General features: G+C 39.6%; 1 non-coding gene across 1 annotated transcript; it reads right to left on the bottom strand.

Moving 5' to 3' along the window:
* Positions 1-4602: 4602 nt before the first annotated feature.
* TRNAH-GUG (transfer RNA histidin (anticodon GUG)) lies at positions 4603-4674 on the bottom strand. Its single transcript has one exon. It is a non-coding gene; the product is annotated as a tRNA-His (tRNA).
* Between the last annotated feature and the right edge of the window lie 21838 nt (positions 4675-26512).

The following is a 26512-nucleotide window of genomic DNA, read 5'->3' as shown; positions in this document are numbered from 1 at the left end:
CTCTCAGATTTAGCTTTTGTCAGAATTTTCCTCCCTGGAAGGCCCACATTTCCAGGCCTTGCCACAGATCTTCAGCCTTTAAGGGTGATGTTATTAGATAAGTGATAACACCTTAGAACAGTTAGGAGCACCGGCAGAATTGTCAACGTCTCATGCTTCCTATGGCTGAGCTACAGAGGGAAGAAATAGTCCCTTCATCATCCCTCAATGCTTAGATCCTGTGGGTGAAACTGCAGCAGCTGTTGGTGGGAAGCACTTTGTTTTCGCAAGCCACCACCAGCTGACCCTCCTGGGTCCACTGCTGCTCCAGTGTCCTGCACCTTAGGAGCGCCCCCTCCCCACCACTGCTACCATGGGGCTTGCAGCAACAACCTCTCTGGCCAGCAGTACTCTCTGAAAGTGAATTCCATCCATTCAGATTCTGATGTAATAAATCATTTTCTATGCATTGGCATATTTTTATTGGGAAAAAACCACTTAACATTCTTCATAATTTGGAATAGATGTTGGTTTTTAAATAAGAAAGTATTCATTGTATGACTAATTTACTTTGAATTCAATTTATGACTTAATCAGAAAAATAAATGTTAATTTCTTTTATTTATGAAAGCTCACTAAAATGTAGGCATAGAAAATATTGTAATATAAGCCCTCTCCAATTCAATAGGTTAATGGTGGAGATTAAGAAGATAGCTCTGGCCCACTATACTGCAGGGAGCAAGCAAGCAAGAGGCATTTAGGTAAAGTCATAAGCTTATGATAATAAAGCAAGCATATATAGTTCTGAATTTTTAATTCAGGTACTCAATTACAGTTACATGGGTAAAATTTTTTTTTGCTTGAACAAACTCTAGTAGATAACTGACTGCTGCTACCAACATGAGGGACAGAAAATAACAGATTACACAACGAATTAAGACTTCCTCTTGCCATGGTAGTTGACTCCTAGGAAGAAAAGAAAAAAAAGCTTTCCTGACTTTTCAATGAGCAAATGATGTTATAATCTGAATAAACAGATCCAGGGTATGACAAAGTAACTGGTGAAAACTACAGTTGTCCAAGTCATGTGATCAAAATCAGGATTCTGTCCTTTTTCGAAAGTTTCCTCATTAATGTTAAAAACTTGTCAAGGAATCTAGTTTGAGAATGACTTGCCTTTTCCCTGAAATGCTTTTATTTATTTATTTACTTATTTATTTGAGACACAACCTTATCCTGTCACCCAGGCTGGAGTGCAGTAGCACGATCTCAGCTTACTGCAACCTCTGCCTCCCAGGTTCAAGTGAGTCTCATGCCTCAGCCTCCCAAGTAGCTGGGATGACAGGCAACCGCCATCTTGCCTAGTTAATTTTTGTATTTTTTGTAGAGAGGGGGTTTTGTCATTTTGACCAGGCTGGTCTTGAACTCATGACCTCAAGTGATCCACCCACCTTGGCCTCCCAAAGTGCTGGGATTACAGGTATGAACCACCATGTCCAGCCCTGAAATGCTTCATAATTGACATTTTGGAGAGACAGTTTTGTAAGATTATATCATAGTCTCCCTGATTTTTCATGAGCAGGTATTGGGTTTGGTATAAAATGTAGACAATCTGGGCATGGAAATAATGGGGCCTTTGAGATATTTATCAAATGATTCTACAAAATTTAAAAGCAGATAATTTCTCAATGTAATTCAAAATTAGACTTTTCTCTCATAACTTGGGCTTTAACATTTCTGAAAACTAACTCAATGTTGTGTTGGTTTTAGAGTGAAAACACATTTTAACAACAGCAAGAAGGAAACCCAATGTCAGCAAACTCCTTGTTGATGAAAACAACCATTGGTTATTATGACACTCAGTCACAATAACCTAATGAAGAGTGAACCAGGACAGAAACTTGGACATGGATCTGGTCACTCAGTAGATCCTGACTCTTCTTCTACCCCTGGGTTGTCATCCACTTGATTACATTTTTTTTTAAACTTCTGAAATCAATGGTAAAGAGTCCTTTTCCTAATGGAAAACTCACTCTACAGAGTCTGTCAATGGAGGCTGGATGGTTGGTGAGGCAGCCTTAAAATAGTAAGGATAAATATGACTTGTTGCATGCCTGCTAGGCACCAGTGTTGCATTTCTACTATGTGCTCCTGTATTAAGTGGCTTTTGTTTGTTTGTATATTATTCTTTTAAATCTCAAGGTACTATCTCTCCTCTCCCCCCGCCTCCCTCCCCCCTTTTTTTTTAACTGTGACAGCTTAGATAACTTGCCCAAATTCAAGTTGATTTATTTGGTAGCATCAGGAAGATTTTGTGCTCTTTACTAGCTAAGTTGGGAGCACTGTCATCCAGGGGAAAAGGCCTCTCTTGGTGAGACAGAGGAGAGAAAACAGGAAGTGCTCCCCTGGTCCAGGCAGTTGCCCTGTGTCCCTATGCTCAAAAAGTTGAGTCCAGACTAATTGTCATATTCTGACCTCCCCTGTCCCACTGCTTTTCTTTTTCACAAGGCAGTAAACATGTTAGTAGTTTGGCAACTGAACTCATGGGTTGGTGGAAGTAGACAGCCACCAAATGGTGTGCTTGAGTAGTGCAGTGGGAAAAGCTTCTGAGGGAGACAATTGAGATGTCTCTAGGGCTAGCAATGCTCTCACTCTGAGACTGGCCTCAAGACAAGGGAGGGGAGGGGTTCTCTTGTATACTACATATATCTATCCCCATGTACACAGCTGATTGGTCCAGTGAGGGACACCTGACCAAAGGTAAGCCAATAAGATCCTTCCCTAGTATTTTTTGACCACAGCTGATTGGTCCAGTGAGGGACACCTGACCAAAGGTAAGCCAATAAGATCCTTCCCTAGTATTTTTTGACCAGTAACTAAGGGAATCTCCTGCTGGAGGCAATGCTTCAGATACAAAAGGTAGGAGTTGCTGCCAGCTGCCATGTTTCTTGCCATGTAGAAGTCAGTTTCAGAGAATAAAGGCAACATTCGGAAAGAAATATGGGGTGAGATGGAGAGAGTTGGTTCTGGTCATCTTTTATTCCCTAGTTCCAATTGTTTCTTAAGCCCCTGCTGCACCCATTCCTGGGTACGTGGTTCTCTCTAAATCAGTACGTGTTGTTTCTTTAGCTTGTAACCATTGAATTCTGACCAACACATTCTCCTTCTTCAAAGGAGAAATTCATTGTACTTTCAGCCTCTTAATAAAATACAAATAACCATAGATGGGCTTATTCTGTTTTAATGTAAGAACAATTGCAATTCAGCTGTCTTCTTGAAACAGTATTAGTACCAGGCAGCTGAGGACTTGCAGACTTAAGGCAAAGCCTAGGTTAAACTCTTTGGAGAAGGGAAAGCAGAATTTGTGGGGGATAAGGGTTAAGAGGTGAGGACTGGGGAATTTGCCATATTTAGGAAGAGGAGACCTCAGAGTAGAAAATGGTCTTGAAAGTGAGTATTGAAAGAGGAAATAAGCACATTTTACTTATGTCATAATACTATGAGGCCAATATTTTTGGGTCCATAATCAGAGACTGATCTTTTTTTGGAAAGGGAGAAGAGATATTTATTGCAGTTTTTCTAGAATATTACTTCTAAGAATTTGCTGGCTCTGAAAGAACTTGATAGATTCTGTTTCTAGTCTCTGCACATATTTTTATTTGAAAATATTTTTAGTATTACATAAATAACAAATATGAATTTTTGCTAGGCTGTCTGTGAGACAGGGGTTGGGGCATTAAAAAACACGTTCTAGTGACCCCTTATTTAAAACATAGTGGGGTATAATTTTAGAGCAGTAAAACCTTATTATAACATACTTACAGTTGACATTTTCAGGCTGTATTGTCCATGTTTTTAAGTCCTGGAGAAAGGCCCATTAAAGCTGTGTTTCTCACATTAATTCAACATTTAACCACTTACAATACAAACCCCAGTCTTTTGGAAAATGTCATTAAAATTTTCTTGCCATATATGGACATTATTTATTGTTTGAGCCCCATTGTCTACTTATAATATGCCCTTTATCAGACCCAAATGCCCACTTCAGAGATTTTCGTTCTGAGCAACAACTGGCTTCTTACATTATCCAATGATGCAGGAAAGTTAAATTACAGCCAGTTCATATCATAGAAACAAAATGTTTCCTGCAATTACTGATAAGGGACAGTTCATTTTCTCTCTGTCATCCTGAAAAAACCCTCCTAACAACAATTCATGCCTGGTTAAACAGGATTTCCACATCTACTGCTGACATCTTTCCAAATAATTCAGGGTTGTTATTACTGTATAGCCCTGGCAAGGCTCAAAAGCAAGCAGACTTGACGAGTCTGCTCAAAGCAGAGCTTAAGTAGTTGTAATTAATAATAATTACATGCCCACTACACTCCAGTTTTATCATATTACCCGTCGATGCAAATAAAAAACCCCACACGCAACACACTTGCAACAGGATTAGTGCATTAATAAAGTCACTCTGCATATGCCATCTCCCTAAAGTTGAAAATATTCATAATGATTTCTGTTTTATTGATTTTCATGATGGCATGTCTGGTTGCAAATGTTGTTTAGATGCAATACAGCTTGGGATCAGTCTTATTCTCTTCCAAAAACCTTCTCCCCTCCTGCCGTGACTCGGATTCGAACCGAGGTTGCTGCGGCCACAACGCAGAGTACTAACCACTATACGATCACGGCAAGCTACTGAAGAGCTGAGCACTAAGCTTTCTCTAAGAGCTATTGCAATATTAAAATTTGTGGAAACACTGCCATCTATTGTCTAAATATGTACACTTTCTTAATATTGGGAAGGAGAAGCTGTGTTCCCGTGATTTCTAATTATTTAGAGGAACAATAACAAATTCCTTGAAAATAAAACTAACGTCTTCTTGGCTGGGTAAATTGTAATAGGAGAGGATTCACTGGGTTTGCTGTCCAGGAAATGGTGATGAAGGTAACAAGACTAAGAGATACCAGTCTGTTGACTCACACTTCCTATGTTTAATCAATGATGGATATGGATTTCCCACCCCAACCACCACCAAATAATGTTGCATTGAATAACATATGAGCCTCTTTTGTGCATTTTTTCACCACTAGCCTTATTTCTATTTGCTTAGGCAGCACAACAATAAAAAATACAGCAAGAACAAAATGGCCTGAGGACTGCAGAGACTCAGACAGACTTGCTTTTCCTACTAGGAGAAGCCAAAGTCAGTACATCCTGACTGAGGAAAGGCTCCCTTTCAAACTCATTGATCCCTGAAGCTAGTTTTCTCCCCACCAGAATATAGGCCTTAAAGCCACAATAATCTCAGCAAGAAAAGCTTCCCAATAACATTAGCAAGCCACCACACAAAGAAACTGGAGTGTTCTATGCTAGATAAGTTTCAAGACGAAATTTATTTTAGCTTTCTTTGTTGTAAAACTTGAAGTAGTAAGTGGTCTACACAAGATATTCCAGGGGCTGAAAATCTTAAAACAAAACGCACAGAAATATCTATTTCTAATCAATGGATTGTTATCAGGGTGCCTCCTTTAATTCCTCTATACAGAGAGGACCTGGGAACAGCTGGAGCTAGCTGGCACTATGTGTGGGTGGCAAGAACCTCATGCATGTATTGATGGAGTGCCCACAGCTCCAAGCCTTCTAGAAGGAGGATATCTCAGAAGAGAAAAGTTTCAGACATAAATGTTCACTCACTCACTCCCATCTGATCATCTATAGTCCCTCTTATTTTTCTTCAATCTTTCACAAATATATCTTCCTTCTATGGCCACATAGAAGATTCTTGCTTGGAGTTCCTGCTCCAGAGCCATGCCTGCCCTCCATAGGAACCAGGCAAGGCATTCTCTGGCCTGAACAGCAACACATGTGAGTGAGTCTGGTGAAAGGTAACCCTGTGGCAAGGGGGCAAACCAAATCTCCTGGTCGACAAAAGAGGACATGTTTCCCAAAGTATAATCATTCGTGTACCACCTTCATAATTTTTGTTGTGGGCATGTACCAACTGAACCACAGGAGAAATAATATTTTTAAAAGATTAACTCATAGCATACAAATTGTGGAACCAGACTATCTGGATTTGAATTCGGGCTCTATCACTTACTAACTGGGGGAACTCGGGCTGCATATTAACCTCTGTGCTTCTGTTTTCTCATCTATTAAGTGGAGATAAAAATAGCAACTACTTCATAGGATTGTTATGAGGGTTCAACAGACAAGTACATGTCAACGACCTAAAATAGGTCTGTCACGTGGTAAGCACAGTAGAAATGTTAGTTACATTACTATAATTTAAATAAATAAATTTTCAAAGGAAAGTTTATAACATTCCATATATTTAAAAAACATAGTATCACATTCCATAAATAGAGGTCACTCTAAAATGTGAAAACAAACCAATAGAACTCCAAGCTCAAGTTCTGCTCTGTGTTTAAAAGGCAGGTGGGCAGGAGATCTGTTAAAGCCTCACCAGCCTCAGAACCAGGCTTCTTCTGGACTCTTCCAAATGACCACAAAAGATTTGAAAAAGGAATAACTTTCTCTTTACAGATTTTAATACTATTAAATGCCACACCCATTAAACTCCTTAAATTACTTCACACATTGGATCTGTCCGCCTAGGTCATACTATGTGACAATGCTCAAATCCTAGTGACTTGGAATAAGGAAGGCTTTCCCTCCCTTGCACTGATCCACATTCATTGCACGGCCCTGCTTTCTGTCTCCTCACTCAGGGAACCAGGTTAAGGTAACAACCACTGTCATGAACACTGCTCATTGCTTTGGCAAATGGAAAGAGCTCTGCAGATTCCGGAAAGCTGTTCTTACAACTCACTGGCTAGATCTGGTTCCGTGGCCTCAGCTTGCTATAAAAGCCCCAGGCAGTGCATCCCTGCCATATGCCCGGAAAGCAGGGAGCTGGAAATCTTAGGTGAACATCACTCAGGACTTCTAGCCATGCCACTACTGGTGAATCTCAGCTGGGAGAAGTCTTTGAGGCTGTGTACCTCAAAACATACATGACTGGGGAGCAAAACCCTGACACGGAGAAGTGTTCACCAGGTAAGGTTTTCATTTGGTATCTGTATGGGCTTCTCCCTTACTTGATATCAGTCATTGTGTGCATAGACTCTGAAAGGTTCTTGCCTGTTACAGTGAGATGGACTTTTGAACAGTTACCAAATTTCTCCTGCACATTCACTGTCTTCTTAGGATATGCATTCAGATTTCTTCCACAGCACCAAGTACCTGCGACTTACTACAAAGGGAAAAATCCATGGAACCAAAACATGGTTTCTGATGGCATTTGCAACTTCTTTGCAACCTACCACCTGATTTTTTTTTTCTCTGATTGTGCTATCTCAATAGTGACATTATTATCACTCTCCCACTAATTTATTCATGATTCACAAAGACTTGGGATCTACTATAGTTCAGTTATTTTTTCTGAATCTTAAGGATTCGGTGGAGAAGAAAACAGAAATGGATCATGATTTCACACAATTTATAGTCTAGTGACTGAGATATAGATGAATAGAGATAATATATGAGTTGGCACCCCGGAAGGACATACATATTTCCTTAAAGTTTTCAAATGAGGCTGAAGTTGAGAAAGGCAGGGAAGGCATTATGAGAGAGAGGGAGGAGAGAGGGAGAGAGAAAGAGAGAGAAAGAGACAGAGAAGAAAGTGGCCTGCTTTGTCTGGATTCCAGTTCTTTCTCCAACCTTTCTCCCTGTGTGACTGTGGACTAGTCACTTGACCTCTCTGTGTCTCTATTTCCTCATCAGAAAGGTAAGAGAAATTGGTCTAGATGAGCTCTCAGATTCTTTACACCTCTGATATGCCATACATTTAATATAGGGAAATACATTTACGAACAATAGCCAAATGTAAAAAGTGTGGAGGAAAAAACACCTATTCAAAGCAGGAAAATCTTATAACTATTATAGTTATCTTTTATGTGTTTTCTTAAGTTCATGGAAGCTGTCCCTTTGTCAGCTACCAAATGTTGTCAGCCTTATTTCCCTGCCTATGGCAACACATTTTAAATAGATAGGGATCAGTCTGCTGTATGAGTGATTTAAGTTGGGTGTAAGCGAGAAGTTCTTGCTTGTGTGGGGCATTAAACTATGGAATTCATTCCCAAAGAAGATTGTTGACTTCCCCTTTCAGAGTTTTAAAAATAAGATGAATGTTTACCAGGGGCTCATCGTTCCATGTGAGAGAGCCTGGCTTTCCTGCCTCTCCTCTGGCCTCCTGGTGCTGCTCTTCTGATGGAGTTGTTCCTCTCCCTGGTTGTTTATAATGGATTCTAGCAGAGGAGCCTGGAGCTGACAGGACGGCCCGGGACCGGAGGGGGTCTCCCACCTCCCCAGCTGAGTCTTATCTCCAGCGTCGCCACTCCTACCCCTTTTCCCAGGCCACTCTCTGTGTTCTCCTGCTTGTCCCTCTTCTCAGTGTGCCTCCTGCCTCGCTGGGCGTAGGGAAATGACAGATCCATCACTGGGCTGGAGGCCAAGAGTGGCAATCCGTGGGGCTGAGGCTGGCGCAGTGCCCAGTTTTCAGACAAAGGCAGGTTGGGAACCCCCCTGCAATGAAGGCTCCACGGTTCCCTCCTCCCAGAGTCCTGTCTCTTGTTTCTTAGGTACTTTCTAGAACACCACCCCCATCCTTGTGTGTGTGCGCGTGTGTGTGCGCGTGTGTGTGGGCAAGCGCGTGTGTGTGTGAGATGGAGAGAGGTTGGTGGGGAGTAGATGAGCGGGAACTGAGAAGCAGGGAGGGAAGGAGAGAAAGGCTGGACAAATCTTGTGCTTGTAAGGGTACCAAGGATTGCTCATATACTACACACACTTATGGAAATAAATCATATTTTTAGGGGGAAAATAAGATAGCTGAAAGCAGAGGAAGCCCAAGTCAGTTGCAGCTCCGGATTTCAAGCTTCCAAATACATCACCGTCATAAAGAAATGCTGGGTGCTAAATGGTCTTAGGTGTGACCATCTCAACGCTTCCTGTGTGTATCAGAAAATCGTTGATCCTGAGAGAGCGTGAAACACCAGAGAACAACGCATTATTTTCAGAATTCTTGTAACCACAAAATGTTTTAACAGTTTACATTTTTGAGAGTAAACTGCCTGGAGTGATTTTCCCCCTTGCTTATTAATGAATTCTATTTAACCAAGTCAGAAATCTTGCTGTGGGGAAAGCTGGAAAGGAGGTGGTGGGGGTGGAGAGGGGTTGTTGGTTGGTGGTTTAATTTTAATTTTTTTTGCCTGAAGGCACCATTAGAAAACTCCAGATGCAAAGCTTTCTAATAGAATTCTTCATCAGACACAGCCCCCTGGAATACATGGGCCTAACCTTTACGATCTGGCGAGCCAGGCCTCTATTTGGAAACCTTGTGAGGGGGGGCTGATCCATTAATGATAATGTGTAATAACAAAGAGCCAGGAGAACAGCTGAAGGCCTGGAGCGGAAGAGAATGAGGGCTCTGCGTGTATAAAGAGGGGTGGCAACAGGACGCCCGAGAAAGAGGGACATGGGGTGGAGAGAGGGATCTCTGCGTGGTGGAGAGCCTGGGAACGCTCCCAATGACCATATTTTCTCTTCCCATCACATTAAGATTCTGAGGTTTTAAGACAGAAAAGTGTTGGCAGGAAGGAGCCCAGTTAGCATTCTGGATTTATGACCAAGAGGATTCTAACCAATCCCTGTGGAGCTACTTTTTGTTGAGAAGTTTCAGGCTGGGCGTTGTGGCTCATGCCTAAAATCCCAGCACTTTGGGAGGCCGAGACAAGAGGATCATTTGAGGCCAGGAGTTTGAGAACAGCTTGGGCAACAAAGTGAAATTCCCTCTCTACAAAAAATAAAAAGATAGCTGGGCATGGTAGCACAGGCCTGTAGTCCTAGGTACTTGGGAGGCTGAGGTGGGAGGATCCCTTGAGCCCAGGAGGTCAAGGCTATAGTGAGCGGAGCTCATACCACTGCACTCCAGCCTGGGTGACAGAACGAGGCACAGGCTACTTGAAGGTCTGGGGCCGATAGCCTTGGATAAATGATTTAACCTTTCTGTGTTTAAATTTCCTTCCTAAAAAGGGGATAATAATAATAGCTACTTTATAGGGCTGTTGTGAGGATTGAATCAACATACAATGTGCTTAAAAGAGTGCCTGGTACTTAGTAAGTGCTTAATAAATATTAGCTATACTTTGGCCACCCCAGATGTGGGAGTGAGCTTCCCTGAGCCTCAGGCCAGAAAGAGAGGGTGCCAGGAGAGCTGGCACATGCTGAGCCCCAGAAGTGGCCTGAGATTTAGGGACTGGGCTCTGTTTATAAGAAGTGGCCAGGGCCAAGGGGTGAGTTGGACACCAGATGGGCCAGAGTGCCTCAGGGTCTGGACAGGTGGTTCCAATTCCAGAGATAGGGGCATGACAGGGGCATGTGGGGAAAACAAGTAGAGGCAAAAACAGGTGTAAGGGTTGAAAACAGAAGCTAAAGCAGTTTGCCCCAGTTTTGGGCTGACACATTGCCCTTTCTGCCCTATATGAACAAATATCTCAGTCAATTTCGTCAGGAGCTAAGTGGGCAAGACAGGAGAAGAACTTTGGGTGGAAATTGGAGGGAGAAGGGATGGTTGAGCCACATGGCAGCTGGAAGTCGTTCCTCAAAGCCCTTCTCTGTAGAATGATCCAGGCATTTGGCTCACCTGGTGGACCTACTTTTTGTCTAGATTTGTTCTTTTCGTGGTGACAATGAGCTTGCTCTGAAAATGGCTGAGCCCTCACATGCATGAGGCACCTGGTGTGAGCTGGGGTGGGGCTGGGGCAGTCGACTGCCACAGAGCTCTGCAAGGGGCCAGCTGTGTCTTCCTCATCTTTCTGTCTCCCACACGCTTCACCTTAGCACCTAGGACAGAGCACACGCTGACTAGATTGAAATATTGAATTGGCCTGGGTGTGATCCAGAATCCCTGAAGTGCGGTCTTATTTTAGAGTTTCAGAAGGAGCTGATATCCATTGAAGGGCTCTTTAGTTGGCCTATTTTTCTTACAGTTAGGTGTTTTGTTATTGATGATTTTAATTTTGCCTCTTCTGAAGTACATTTCACAAATATACTTGTTGAATTACACAGGGTCTATGTCCAATTTTGACCTTCTTTATGAATGTCAAAAATCACTAGGGCCGCAATCTCTCCTGATTAAAGCGGGGCTATGAAATAAACAAGCACATCACTGATCAGGAAGAGACTGCTGTCCAACTGATCTGCCCTTGATAATCTGGCAATTCCAAAATACATGAAAATACTATTTGCATCCCCTGATAACAATGCCTCAGTCACTTGAGAGTGAGAGAGAAACCAGGGAACTGGATAATGCAATGAAGTGAACACAGAATTAACACTACATTACCTGTTCATGTTTCATTCTGCTTTGTTCATGATGAAGTTTATAACCTGGGAACATTCATTTATCCTCCTTTGCCTCATTGACTTTAAAAAGAATAGTAAACCTGCTGTTTTTCTAATACACAAAGGTATCAAGAGAAAAATGTGAAATATTCAGAACAGTTTGAAAGGTGTTGTGTAGAACATACAACTGCAATTTTTCTTACTACTATCATCATCATGACAGCCATTCCTGATGTGGAAGATAGATATTAGGTTTAAAAGATGAAGCCAGATTTTTACCCTAGGTAACCCTAGAACTATAAAGATATCTTGGATAAAAAAAAACCTGGACCCTTGACAGCTTTCCCTTAATTATCATCAATTCTTTGAGTGGGTTCAAAAAAAAAAAAAAAAAAAAAAATGGAGAGAGAAAACCAAAAAAAAAAAAAAAAAAAAAAAAAAGGAGGGAAAACCAGCCTAATTGAATGTAGGATAAACTATTCATTAGCAAGCTAAATAGCTACGACATTTAATAACCTGTAGTGCCTCATGGAAAACCAAGACATTGCCAAAAGTAATTGAAGTTTGTGATTCTCCAAACTGTTATTTAAAGCAGGATTTGGCAAGGCTCAGTGGGTCTGCGCCGATTTTAATTGCATTTTTAAAATTCAGGATGGAGATTTCGTTTCTTTTCTCGTTATTTGTGTAGCGAAGTCCCTTTATGGTGAACGTGCTTATAGTGAAACCTTATGCGGTGATTTTTAAAGTTCAAAGCATGTGGGAACCATCTATATCAAAACCCATACTTTATGTTCTGACCTTTTAACTGATTCCTGGTTGCATATAGCCCACAATTCTTTCTCCTTCTCCTTCTCCTTCTCCTCTTTCTCCTTCTCCTTCTCCTTCTCCTCTTTCTCCTTCTCCTTCTCCTTCTCCTTCTCCTTCTTCTTCTTCTTTTTTTCCTGCCTGACATCTAACAAAGCAGCCTCAACGCTTATTACTATGACAAGCAGCTTCCTGGGGTGTCAAGATGGGCTTGACCTCAGGAGAGGGCCTCCTCCAGTGGTGAGTGAATGGGCCGTGGAAGAGAATCACCAGGTGGCCATGTCTGCCTGTGGAATAAGCAGTAGCTGGATCCATCCCCACCCATAGCCACCCAGAGACCATTAAATATATACAATGCATTTATTACAAACCCTTTGTACAGTACATTTACGAGAGGCAACTATGATTGTATTACCCTCAAAATTACTGAAGGGCTTCTCCGTTCCCTTGTAATTTCCCATGAATGATGGTTTTAAAATAGCTACCATTCGTTGAGTACATAGTAATACGGCAGGCACTGTGCTAAACACTTCACAGGAATTAGGTCATTTCATCCTCAGGAGAACCTTCGATATGATTTTCTTCATTATACCAAGGTGCAGAGTTGGTGAAGGAGCTTGCTCAGGACCACACAGCCAGAGCTGCCAGGGCTGGGACTGGAGCCTGGGAGGCTGACTCTGGGTCCTCCTCGCTTAATCGCCACCCTCTCCTATAATGCTGGTTAGTGTGCTGGACCCCATGTGTGAAATTTCCTGACGTTCTCTCCATTAAAATTTCTGTCTCTGGTGTCTTATCACACAGGAACATGCATCTCTGATTGCTTTAGTTTCTCGCCTTGTAAAAAAGGTTACCTAATAATATCTTCCACAAGGGGTCGTTGCGAGGATCAAATGAGCATGAGCAAAAAATGCATTTGATAAAATGTCCAGTAAAACACGGCCACGTATTAGTCCGCTAGGGCCGCCATAACAAAGCACTACCACTGGGCGGCTTAAACAACAGAGACTGATCGCCTCACAGTTCTGGAGGCTACAAGGAGCTTCCAGGGCTCGTTCCTTCTGAAGGCTGGGAGAGAGAATCTGTCCCAGGCCTCTCCCCAAGCTGAGGGTTTGCCGGTAATCTTTGGCGTTCCCTGGCTTGGCATCACTCTAATCTCTGTCTTCATCTTTGCATGTGTGTGTGTCTCCTTGTCAAACTTTGCCTTTCGATAGGACACTAGTCCTATAAAACTTGATTATCTCTGTAAAGACCCTATCTCTGAACAAGGTCACATCCTGAGGATCTGGGTGTTCAAGTCCAACATACCTTTTTGAGGGGACAGAACTTAACCCATAACAAACTATGAACTGCTATTTTTATTAGCAACAATGGTATCAGTAATGTGTATAACTAGAATATGTTTCTTCTATCAGGTATAGTGTTTGCAGTCTGCGGAAGGCTATTATGCACAAGGCTTTGACCCAGGGCCACACTTGCGACATGGCCAATCCCAGGTGTGGATGCAGGCAAACCTTTCACAGATCTTTAAATCCCCGCCTCCCATGACTCTTCTGCCTATATGTGGCGTTGCTTCTGTCCTTCCCAGAATGCAGGACAGTGGGAGACCGACTCACAGAACTTTGGGAAAGGAAGGTCAAGGTTCACAGCTAACTATGGCAGTGCTGAGGGTAATCAGTTGGGCAGTGCCAGATTTTTCTTCTTGAGTGTCGTCTGAGTGATCACCTCGGCTGTCCTTCTTGGCAGTCTCCATGCTCCCCACTTCCATCCTCCATGCTTGGCGATTACTTCCTATAGATGGGCTTCCAAACCAATGCCTTCATCTGAAGCTTCATTCAAAAAACATGATGCCATATTTCTAATTAGCTACCCAGCCTCTTTGCTGACTGTCTCGTAGGCATCTCAGGTTTACTGTCCAGACTGAAGTCAGGTGTCTCCCACCCACCTACCCTTCTTCTTCCACATCACATATCTCAGGTAGAGGCACTGCCATTCCTCAAGCTTCATGAGCCAGATGAAAACTTCGATGCCATCCTCAGTCCCTTTCTAAGCCACGCTTCTCCATTCTATTTATTCTAACCTGGCCCCAATTGCAATACGTCCTCCTCTTAACACTCTCAGGGATATCTCTTCATCTTTACTTCCCAATTATTTTAGTACAGGCATTTGGCATTCTTGACTTCCTATTTTTGCCTGTGGTCTCACCCTTTAACTTTCCACATGTACAAAGTTACCATTCTAAAATGTAAATCTAGTGGCATAAATCTCACGATAGACTGTAATATCCATGAAGACAGAAACTGACTTACTGATGTGGATGTATTCTCACTGCTGAGCACACTGTCTACCTAACATGTGGGAGGTCCTCAATTAATATTAACTGTATGAAAAAAGAACAGAAAATAAAAATTTCTGTGTCACTATCCATTGTCCACAAAGTCCAAACTGTTAAACAAAACATCAAAGGCTCTTCAGTGTGTGTCCCCAAACTATTTTTCTGGCAATATTTTCTACCTCTGTTCAGTCCCTCATACTAAGACCAGCTAAGCAAAATTATTTGTCATTTTCTAAGCATATTTATGATTTTCATGGCCCTAATCATGCAAAATTACATATTTGATGTGTCAGCTTGAGATGCTAATGAAAGATCCAAATGAAGATATCAAATATGCTGTTAGGTACATGAACCAGGAACTCACAAGAGAGGCTTAGGGTTAGAGTAAGAGGTCTGGAAGCTGCAATATATAGATGGTGTTAAAACCAAGGCAATGAAAGAACACACCTAGGGAGAGAGTGTAGATTTAAGTAGAGTATTCATCAATTCAACACAGATCATCAAACCAGACACAGAGTTTAGGTAACAGTAGGTCATTCAAGTGGCACAATCTAGAAGGTAATGGCTAGAAAAAATTGACGCTTGGGCTGGGTGATGGAAAGAGATAAAAATATAAGTATAATGGTAATTGTTGAAGCTCTGAGAATGGATGAGCTTCTAAATAAGAGTGATTATCCCTGAAAGTGTTACTTAACCTCATGCCAGAGAGAAAGATTTGTTTTCATGATTAGATGTTGAAAGACTCAGAAATGTATTGGGGGAAAAGAAAACGCAAATCTTAGATGATATAGCCAACATTTCCTTATCCAGACATTTAACATTTACCAAATGTTGTCCTTATCCCCATTTACTCTTTGACTTTTAAAAAATTGTGAAATATGTCAGAAGAATATAAAAACATATGTACATCATTAATAATTTAGACAAGAAAATAAGCTTAACCAAGTTAAAACAGAATATTACAAGGACTGTAAAGGCCCTTTTTGTGCACTATCTGCCTTCTCCAACAGGCAACTAATATCCTCACTTACATGATAATCATTCCCCTGTTTCTCTTTCTTGTCTTACCACCTATGTATGCATGCCTCAATCAGAGATTGTTTAACTGTGCTTGCTTTTAAACTTTATATAAATGGAACAATACAGTATGTATTCTTCTGTGGCTTGCTTTTTATACTCATGTTTGTGAGCTTCGTCCATATTGATGTGTGTAGGTGTAGTTTGTTTATTTTCAGTGCAGTATGGTGCTTTTTGGCCCCAACTATTTGTTGCTGGTATATAGGAATGTAGTTGATTTTTCTGCATTGGTTTTTACTTGGCAAACTTGCCAAACTCTTTTATTAATTCTAATAATTAACCTGTATATTTTGGGGGTCTTGATAATCATACATATCATTGCAAATAGTGATAATTTTAATCATCTCTGTTTTTGTATTATTGTGATGGCTAGAATCTACAGTACAAGTTTGAAGGAAAGGGGTGATAGCAGGCATTGTTGTCTTTTTCCTGGTCTTCAAGAGAGTGTTCTTACCATTACTATCATCAACTATAATTTTTACTGTAAGTTTTTATTGATACCTTTTACTGGGTTAAGGAAGTTACCTCCTTTGCCAGTTGGCATAAGAAATTTTGATCTTTTTTAGAATTTAGGTCATAAAATTAGTATTAAATTTTAGCAAACACTCTGGCTTTTATTTAGATGATCATTCAATTTTTCTCCTTTAATCTGTTAATGTGTACATTAATTTCCAAATTTACAAGTTTTAATTTTTAAATATTAAACCAATTTGGCATTTCTGAAATAAGTCGAATTTGGTCATTAGGTTCTATTCTTTTGGAGCATTGCTGGTTTGGTTTTATGAAATTTTCTGTACGATTTACGCTGCATTCTCGAATGAGATTAGCCTGACACTATTTATTGTTTTATAGACCCAATACTTATTTCTATTCACTTATGTATTTGCCACTTTTCATGTTCTTCTTTTCTTCTTGCATCTTTGATGTTTGATTGGGGAACATTTTCTTGATGCCTAAAGAACATCCTTTAGAATAGACATTAGAGAGTTTTCCGGTATCACGCTGGCTCGGATTTTGTATGTATGAAAATGTTTTGATTTAATCTTAATTTCTGAAGTACATTTCCACTAGCCATAGAATTCCAGGTTCTCCCAGCATATTGGAGATATAATCGCACTCTCTTCCAGCTTTCATTGCTGAGAAAGGTGCTTTCAGACTCTTGCTCACCCGAAGAGCATGCCTTTGCTGTCTGGCTCCTTTTAAGGTCATTTCTTCATTTTGGTTTTGCTTTTGTTTGTATGTTATCTTTTCGGTTTCACAATAGTGTGTCTAAGTATGGATTTCTTTTTAATTACACTGTTTAGGATTAACTGGGCTTGAATCTGTGGGTTGGAACATTTGATCAATTCTGAAAAATCCTTAGCCATTATCTCTTCAGATATTGTCTCTGCTTAATTCCCCTTGTCTCATTCTTCTGGGACTCCAGTCCAACATTGCATGTTCTCATTACGCCCCACATGTCTCTGTCTTTGTTTATTTTTACTGTTGTTTTGTTATCCTACGCTTCTATTACTCTACTGTCAAACTCATCCATTTCATTTCTTTCCTGTATAACATCTACTTGTGGTTTGTAGCAGCCATTGAAAATTTATATGTGTATCATACATATAATAATATGACTTGAAAACAGTATAATCATACATTTTAAAATCATACCTAGTGAGCACTAACAATATCTGGGCCCATACTAGCTATGTAAATGTATTCTCTCTCTTAAATAAATGAACGTATTATTATGTAATTTTAAAGACATCACAAGAGTACAGGGAATAGTATTAATATAAACAACTTCTGCCCATTACTCAACTTTAATAATCATCATTTTAACAATCTTATTTTATCTTTCTCTACCTATACACTTTAAACACATTTCTTAGGAAAATTTTCAAATAAATCTCAGATATCATGTAATTCCATCTGAAATAACATTTTGCCAGAAAATACCTTAGTAATCATCTCTAATGGATAAGAACATCTATATTTATGCAGAACCAACATGCTTTTATCACATATGAATAAACCAACACATAAATTCCTTGTATGCTTGAGGTATTTTTATCATAAGAATCATATATTTCATAAGTTCAATGTAGTTCTTTGAAAGTCTGTTTGGTTATGTTTTATAGTTTATTGTTTCTATTTCATATTTTCAAATAATCACATTTTAATATTACACAGAATTTTTTAATAGCCTGTGTCTGAAACTTCCACGGCCTGAAGTCCTTATGAATCTATGTCTGCTCTGTTTGTTTTTAGTTATTGCTTATGGTGCATTATTTCCTTGTGCATTTAGTAAATTTTTATTGCAATATGCTCCATATTCTTGGAATTGTATTCATGGCAGTTCTTTAGGGCTTGGAAAGAAGATGTGTTCTTCAGAGAGGATCTACATTTGTTTCTCTTATTCACCTGGTGGTACAATTAGTCTGGGGTCACTCTCAATTAAATTCTTGGCTTGAGGTTTTTAAAACCACTAAATGAGTGTGAATTCAGGCTGTAAATCTCAGACAAGCTGTGGCTATAAGTTCTCAGTAGTGATTTCTTTTTCTTCTCTCACCTTCACTCAGCACCACAATTAAAAGCAGTATATTTTCTTTGTAGTTTTCTGGTTGAGAGTGGGAGTGAAGAGAAATAGCCACATTATTTCTAGTTCACTTTTATTCTGAGAGTATAATTCTCTGGGATACACGTGTGTGGACTCCCCACCTTGGTGGGCTCTGGGATTTGTCTCCCATTCCCTGTACCTTAGAAGTCATAAGAACAAGAGTTCATGTTCATTTGTTTCAACAAATGACCCCAGTTCCTAGGCTGAAAGTTCTCTTCTTTTTTCAGAGTTCATTGATCGATTTAAGATGATGCTTTTTCACAAATTTAGACAAGTTTTTAAATTATGCATAGAAGGAAGGCTGATCAAGGCACCTACCCTGAAAATGGAAGTCCTCTATTGATTCTTTAGCCTATACTGATCTGGCTGTCTATCAATGAAGTTATAGAAAACTTGACTGAGAATCAAAAAAGTATGTAACTTGTGGTTGGACCATATATGTAACCATAGATGGGATTGAGAAAAAGCCTGGTTCTTTGCAAAAATTATACAATGTAAAAATGTGGATCACAGAAAAGTGACTATCAATAAAGCAAAATCAATTCTTGGGGACCAAGTTCATTGTACACAAAATTAGTCTCTTGTATGACGTATAACTTAACTATGTCATATGAATCTGTCTTAATATCCTCAATAAGCTGATGCTTCCTGGAAGATTTTTCGTCTAGTAAGTTTGTGTCTTGCGGTATCTATGGTGGTAGGCATAATTATTGGCTGAAATAAGGAACTAAATGATTGTATCTGAAAAAAACATTTTTATTTAAAATCTGAATTGATTTAACTATTTATGTATTCTAACAGTTGAAAGGGATTGTCATAATTCCCATTAGAGTGGTAGTACTATTTCTCCAGTGCTTGCTTTTCCTTAAAAAATCTAGTTGAGATGGAGAAGGTGCTATTCAGAGGAAATGCTTTATTGTCTATCAAAGGACATTAATGAATCTTTGGATATGCAAAGGGAATACCAAAGCTAAGTGTGGGGACGAGGCTGGAAACAAATGGAGTGTACTGAATAAGACAAGGGTAGGAATTTTTATTTTCTCTTGAAAGAGGGGCAAATAAGAAATAGAGTGGGAGCACAGAGGTGTATAGGGTGGTAGCAGCACAGGAAGCAAGGTGGGCAAAGAACTTGTCATCCCATGGATAGCTGATATCTAATATTCTACATTAAGATTTTTATGTTTTTGCAATATTCTCATTCATTTTTCCAACCTCCAGCAATGTCTGCTACACCTGCATAAATCTTGCACAAGCGAGGGTTGGAAGAGAGAGGGATATGCATACAAATCAAAGAAAGGGAGTTGCTCCCAGTTTGAGTCAATGCTAGAGTGGAATAAAGGAAGAGCACTATGAGACAGTGAAGTTGCTGGGATGGATGATCAAAGATGAAGGTTACCATGAAACTTTAAGTTCCTGAAAAATTTGATGCAATTTGATGCAATTTAATTCCAGACCTTTAAGGGCAGGATGTTTGTACATAATACTGTGTCATTATTAATATTTTCTACTAATGTTTAATGGCATTAGAAAATTGCTTCAATATTCAGAACTGAGTAGTTAGTGTCAGGGTCCAACCAAAGTCTCGTAATTCCCCCAAAGTTTTATTTCTCCAGCTATGCTTCATGCGGTGGTTCTCAAGCTTATATGTAATTGGAATCACTGAGAGAGCTTAAACTTACTGCTGCCTATGCGCCACTCCAGATATTCTGATTTAATTGGCCTAGGATGGAACCTGGGCTTCAGGACTTTAAACATCTCCTCAAATGAGTCCAATTTGCAGGCAAAGTTGAGGATCACTGGCAGAAAGCTATAATAGCTTTCTAAAGACAGTCTGAAATATTCAAATGAGATGGTAAAAAGCAATAGAGAATGCATGAGTTGAAAGTGTGATCATAAAGGAAGTTAATTTTGTTGAAATGTATCATTTTTATCATATAATCTCTGTTCATGCTGGGGCTGAAAAATAGAAGTCGAAACAGACAAAAATATTTCTCAACCGGGTACAGTGGCTTACACCTGTAATCCCAGCAATTTGGGAGGCTGAGGCAGGTGGATCACCTGAGGTCAGGAGTTTGAGACCAGGCTGGTCAACAAGGTGAAACCCCGTCTCTACTAAAAATAGAAAAAAATTAGCCAGACATGGTGGTGCATGCCTGTAGTCCCAAATACTCGGGAAGCTGAGGCATAAGAATCATTTGAACCAGGGAGGCGGAGGTTGCAAGTGAGCCGAGATCACGCCACTGCACTGCAGCCTGGGCAACAGAGCAAGACTCTGTCTCAATTTAAAAAAAAAAAATCTTTTTCTCCTAATGCTATCCCTCCCCCTGCCCCCCACCCCACGACAGGCCCTGGTGTGTGATGTTCCCCACCCTGTGTGCAAGTGTTCTCATTGTTCAGTTCCCACCTATGAATGAGAACATGCGGTGTTTGGTTTTCTGTCCTTGTGATAGCTGAGAATGATGGTTTCATTCTCACTAAAGCCCTCTGTATAACTGGGAAAAGAAAACATTTATCCCCACTCAACCTACCGCTTACATCAACACAACTTTACTCTTCAAACTACATTGACCTAACGTTACTTTTCCATGAAACTCTTGCCCAAGAAGCTGAAGTTAAAGATAATATTATAGTTTGTTTCAGGAACTTTCCCCAAATCTATTATCCTGTCTTCGTTTATCACCCTTTCTTAGAATAATAGATAATTTCAAAAGATCATTTATTCTTTACTTTGAAAACCTCCCCACTCTGTGTATTCCGATCTTTATTTATAATAAACCTTGTCCAGTTTTAACTAAGTGCCCCCACTACACTGCATTGAGAGACCTCCCTTAAATCAGATGTTACAGCACCCCCCAACCACCACACCACAAACTCATAAATATTCTAACTTTGTCCTCGTGATTCCTGGGAACTACTAAAATACTTTCCAGGTGATTTTCTTTTATAAGTGGCAAAAACTGGGCTTTGTTATATTTATCAACTGGCCATGAAGTGTCTATTTACTGTTTGTTCAGAGATTCTCATACATTTCAGTTGGGAAATGTTCAAATGTCTTATTTTAAAACATTGAAGAAAATAGCTACACTTTACCCAGTGCCAGCAGTGTGATTTACAGACATTGTCTGTCATGCTTTGAATACATTTTCAGGGTTGGTGTCGCTAATTATATTTTTCACAAATGAGACTCACAGAAATTTGGAACTTTACAGGGGGTCACACAACTATTTAGAGCAGGGATTTTGGTCCAGGTGCTGGCACCACATTGCCTCGGTGAAGCCTGAATCCAGGTCTGCTCTAGCCAGCTGGAGGAAACATTTGAGGTGTTATCAATTTTAATGAGTCAACACCAGCTCCTACCCTCCCAGTGGGACATCACAAAGGTAGCCAGATAATTGAGGTAGAAGAGTCACTTTATAATTTTTCAACAACATTTAAATCTTCAGCTGCATGGTGGATAGATAGGTGTTCACCAGATTATTCTTTATTATATCTTTGTATACCTGACATTTCACAGTATTTCCTTCTTTTGAAATTTTATCATGAAGCATTTTAAACATAGAAATATATAATAATATACTGAACCTTAATGTGCCCACCACCCAGCTTCAACATCGATCAACTCTTGGCCAATTATTCATAAACATCTTAGTTTGTATCTCTAAAATATAAGGATGTTTAAAGTATGTGTCTGTAAAAGGTAAGCACTTAAAAAAACAAAACAAAACAAAACCCACAATTCCACTTCAGGCCAAACGTAAGTTTGACGATAGTTTCTAAGCATCATCAATATTGAACTAGCATCCAAATATCCAGTTGCCACATACAAATCATAATATTTTAGAGCTTGCTTGTATAATTTGATTAAACTTCATTGACTCAAGAAGACTTTAATGCCCCCATTTAACGTAGAGTATGAAAACTTGTCCTAATGGGGATATTTCTGTTGAAAGGCAGCTTGAGTTTCCCACTATGGTCTCAGTTCTTAATGTTTTGATTTGAATTTTCATGAAAATTTTTATTTTCATGGAGCCCCATTTATTTAAAGCATGACTTTATGTTTTTTCAAGTTCTGAACCTATCGTCCTGTTTTAATTTGTACGTCTGGACCATGTAATATCTTTATGGTACTCAAAGTCCCTTGGGGTTGGGGGGGAGGATGCAGTTAAGAGGCATTATCAATACAAGTTAATCCGGGATGTCTGCTCTCATTTTTCAGGTTTTCATGTTTAAGTCAATAACTACTTTGACATATAGATCTGACTTTTTCTCTAGCAGCAATTTGCATTTCTGTTCTCATAAAGCCTTTCTTATTCCTTTGTGGTTATTCGTGTTTCTAATGAGTAATAAAGGAGCTGTCAACATTGATGTGAACCAAGAGGTAACACACTAAGGGGTTGTTGTACAGTTAGAAGTATGAGCTACTAAAATTCCCCATGCAGTTTTAATTAAAACCCACCTTTACTGTTTCATTATATCCATATTTTTTACATTAAAAAATAAAAGAAGAAAGGAGGGAAAGTAGGAAGGAGGGAGGGATGGAGATAAAGAAGGAAGGAAGGAGGGAGAGACAGAGGGAGAAGGAAGGAAGGAAGGAAGGAAGGAAGGAAGGAAGGAAGGAAGGAAGGAAGGAAGGAAGGAAGGAAGGGAGGGAGGGAGGGAGGGCGGGCGGGCGGGCAGGAAAGGAGGAAGGGAAGGGAAGGGAAGGGAAGGAAAGGAAGTAGCAGGTGCTTTTGAAGTTAGGTAATGATACATCGATCTTGTGTTTTCTTCTTCAGGAGTGGTACAGTCATCTACAGGTCATCTGTCAGAATATAATTAGAAAATCTCAACCCTGGGACTTCATATTTGGTCCTATTCCCTAGTAGACATGTCTACTCCTGATGAGGAGTCCCAACTTGGTAGTAGCTCTGTAAGCTAAACAAATATCTGCCAAAACATTAGGCAGATGGTTATCAAATGATTTTCACATTCCCTATATGAAGATCACTGTGCCCTGCTGATGACAGGATTACATAGGGACTAAAACAAATTAACTGGAAACAGGGAGGAGAAGGGGGAGAATCCTATTAGTTTGGACCACACATGTGGTTAAATAAAAGCAGGAACAATCATAGCACTGGGTTTTATTTAGATCAGTATGTGCTTTCTCAAAGGGATTGAAAGTATTTGGAATGTGATTTGTCTTTTTCCACTTTGATTGCTTTGTAGCATGGTGCCTGTTAAAAAACCTCATGGGTGTATAAGCCCACCACAGTGTGGCATTCACTTTAGAACTCTCAGTGAGGTGGGTTCCCTCCCTGATCTCAGAATCTTGTTCAGGGTATCCTTTGCGTGTAAAAGACACTTAGTCTTCTCTGACTATCCCTGCTCAAAGACAGGATAACTGAAATGACTCCTAGCAAAGGATAAAAACAGACATGATCCAGTGTGTGTATTGTGTAACAAACATTGGCAGGTTTCTCATTCTGTGTTTAACTTTGACATGAAGCTAGTCTGTCATGTTTGAAGATCAAATGAGATTTCTGCCAACCCACTACTAGATAGGGAGGATTTATCTGTAACCACACTATGATGTTCCCTTAATACTTTTCAAAAATACAAGTGCTTACATCCTAATAGGTTTTTAGCTTAAAATCTAATCATCTACTCTTGAATTAAGATGCTTGAATGAAGCCAACTCATTTGGAACTAAGCACTTTAATGTCAACAGAGACATATGGTATGGAGACGGAATTACAAAGGCTCTCTTCTGAGGCATCCATTAAGAAAACAAGACTAAGAACATAGCATCATTATTAGTTTACTCATTTATTTCTTAGTAAATCATTGAGAGTAATATTGTCTTATGAAAGTAGAAATGGTCTAAAAAGCACATGTTAAGGATAGGGTACATTCCCATTTGAAGTGGTGACATTATTCCCTTGCTCCATAATTACTGCCCACTTCTTTTGCAAATAGCAGTAAATTTTTATAACAAAAGAAAATACAATATAGGCCAGGTGCGGTGGCTCACACCTGTAAACCCAGCCTTTTGGAAGTCTGAGGCTGGTGGATCACGGAGTCAGGAGATCGAGACCACCCTGGCCAACACGGTGAAACCCCGTCTCTACTAAAAATACAAAAATTAGCTGGGCATGGTGGGCACCTGTAGTCCCAGCTACTCAGGAGGCTGAGGCAGGAGAATTGCTTGAACCCAGGAGGCAGTGAGCTGAGATCACGCCACTGCACTCCAGCCTGGTGACAGGGCAAGACTCCATCTCAAAAACAAACAAACAAAAATCCAAAAAAAAAACCCAGTATATATTACACATAACATATTGTACAAACATATAGGTAGTGTAAATATGAAGACTCACATGTTGCCATTTGTAGGAAAGTACATTCCAGTCCAGATACAAGTTGTCATTTAGGTCTCCTCAAAATCAATAAAATTGTCAATACAATAATGTAATTGTAAAGTTAGCCCTGACTTGTCAAATGAGGAAAACATATTAACAAGGAATTGTGGAACATTGAGCCTCTGAGAGGATTATGTTGTTATTTAGCTGCAGACAATCTGCAAAATAGAAGTGTGCTACTTCTACTCATCTTGGCCAAATTAATACATCCCAGAGGTTTGAATGACATCAAGTTATACAAAGCATTTGACCAGGAGGTCTCTCTTGCCTGGTTAATTTTTGTTAACTCTCAAATATTTCTTAGTGGTAGTGAAAACAGTGTCTTTTAAGCCACCTAGACTATGTTCACTTACCTATTTTATGTTTTCTTACCATTTTCTCTTACTCTTTTGAAGCATTTGTCACAACTGGGTTATTATTTGGCTAATGTTTTCATTTTCTGCTGTTTGTAAGCTCTGTAACATCAGTTCTATATTTGCCTTTTCCCCCACTTTATTGCTATGGTAATTGTTCTGTTTGTTAAAAATATCCTGTACCTTTCACTACAGAATCCCTCCCTACCAGAATGTTATATTTCTAGTCCCAAAGCTTAGTCACATGCCTTGCTTTGACCAATAAAATATAAGTGGAAATGACATGTGTCATTCTGAGCAGAAGCTTTAAAGATTTTCATATGGTCTCCCTATTGCTCTGTCCCTATGCCAAGACACCAGCATATCCCAGATAGGCTGCTCCTCGAACCTGGAATGAATTGAATTCTGAAATGAAGATTTAAAGCAGAATCAAAGCTGAGTGGGAATAGGCATGTAATATGAGCAAACAATAAACCTTTATGGTTGCAAGCCCCCATGATTGGGGGTTATTTATTACTGTTGCTTAATTTGACTGAGACAAATATTTGATGACTGTCAGGATGCCTGGCACATGGAAGGCCTGCAATACATATTTGGTGACAGATTGAATGAATTAATGGAGATATGTAATGGAGACACACAGGAATTTAAGGCATATGCAGGGACAAAGTAATAAAAATCTGAGTATGTATCATTATTTCAACCACAGAAATTTAGGGTTTAATGTAATAAACATGTAATTATCTGCTTTTGAAACCTAAGCCACTCAAGTTAAATATGTGTGATGTAACAAAAGTCATGCATTATTCAGTATTAACTAGTGAGGTAGAGCAGTGATTCATGGAAGGGAGGGAAAAGTGGTATGTCACAATAGCCAGGTGAGAGTTCACTTGAGGATGTGAACTGGATGAACAAGTGGATTTATCAAGGCTTTTAGTTAGTGGAGGGGTGAGAGGAGGACATGGCAGATTTCTAAAAGGAGAAAGATGAAAACAAAATGTGTGGATTAGGGAAACTCATGGATATGATTTAATGAAGATGATATTTAGGCAGATTAGTCAGGTGGCAGACTGCAGAATGAATGGATTAGAGAAGAGAACTGAGAGGCTAGAAACAGTTAAGAAGCTACTTCAGAAAATGTACCATCAAGAAAAGGGCAATTAACTCTCGGGTAAGCTATACATTCAAAGTGACCTTAACAAAAGTATAAATAAGATTATCATTAGTTTTCAGGGAACTAGACTAGAAAATTCTAAATTCACTTGGAAAAATTTTTTAAAAAGGAATATTCTAAAAAAGAATTATGAGATCTTAAAACATAGAATCTAAATAATTAATACAACAATTTGAATGGACAGGCAGATCAATGGGAGAGTTTTGAAAATAGAAAAAACATATACAAGTTCATCTGGAAAATGAGTATCAAGAGGTATTATTAATAGTCAGTGGGAAAAGATGAATAATTCAGTTGGATTGGCGTGTACAAAAACAACAAATTGGATCTGACCTCATATATTGCAGAATAAATTTCAAATAAATCAAAGCATTGAATGT

The sequence above is a fragment of the Macaca thibetana genome, chromosome 15 (assembly GCF_024542745.1).
Source record: "Macaca thibetana thibetana isolate TM-01 chromosome 15, ASM2454274v1, whole genome shotgun sequence".
NCBI classification, from domain to species: domain Eukaryota; kingdom Metazoa; phylum Chordata; class Mammalia; order Primates; family Cercopithecidae; genus Macaca; species Macaca thibetana.
The sequence above is the reverse complement of the archived record's forward strand: the minus strand, read 5'-3'. Positions and strand labels throughout refer to the sequence as shown.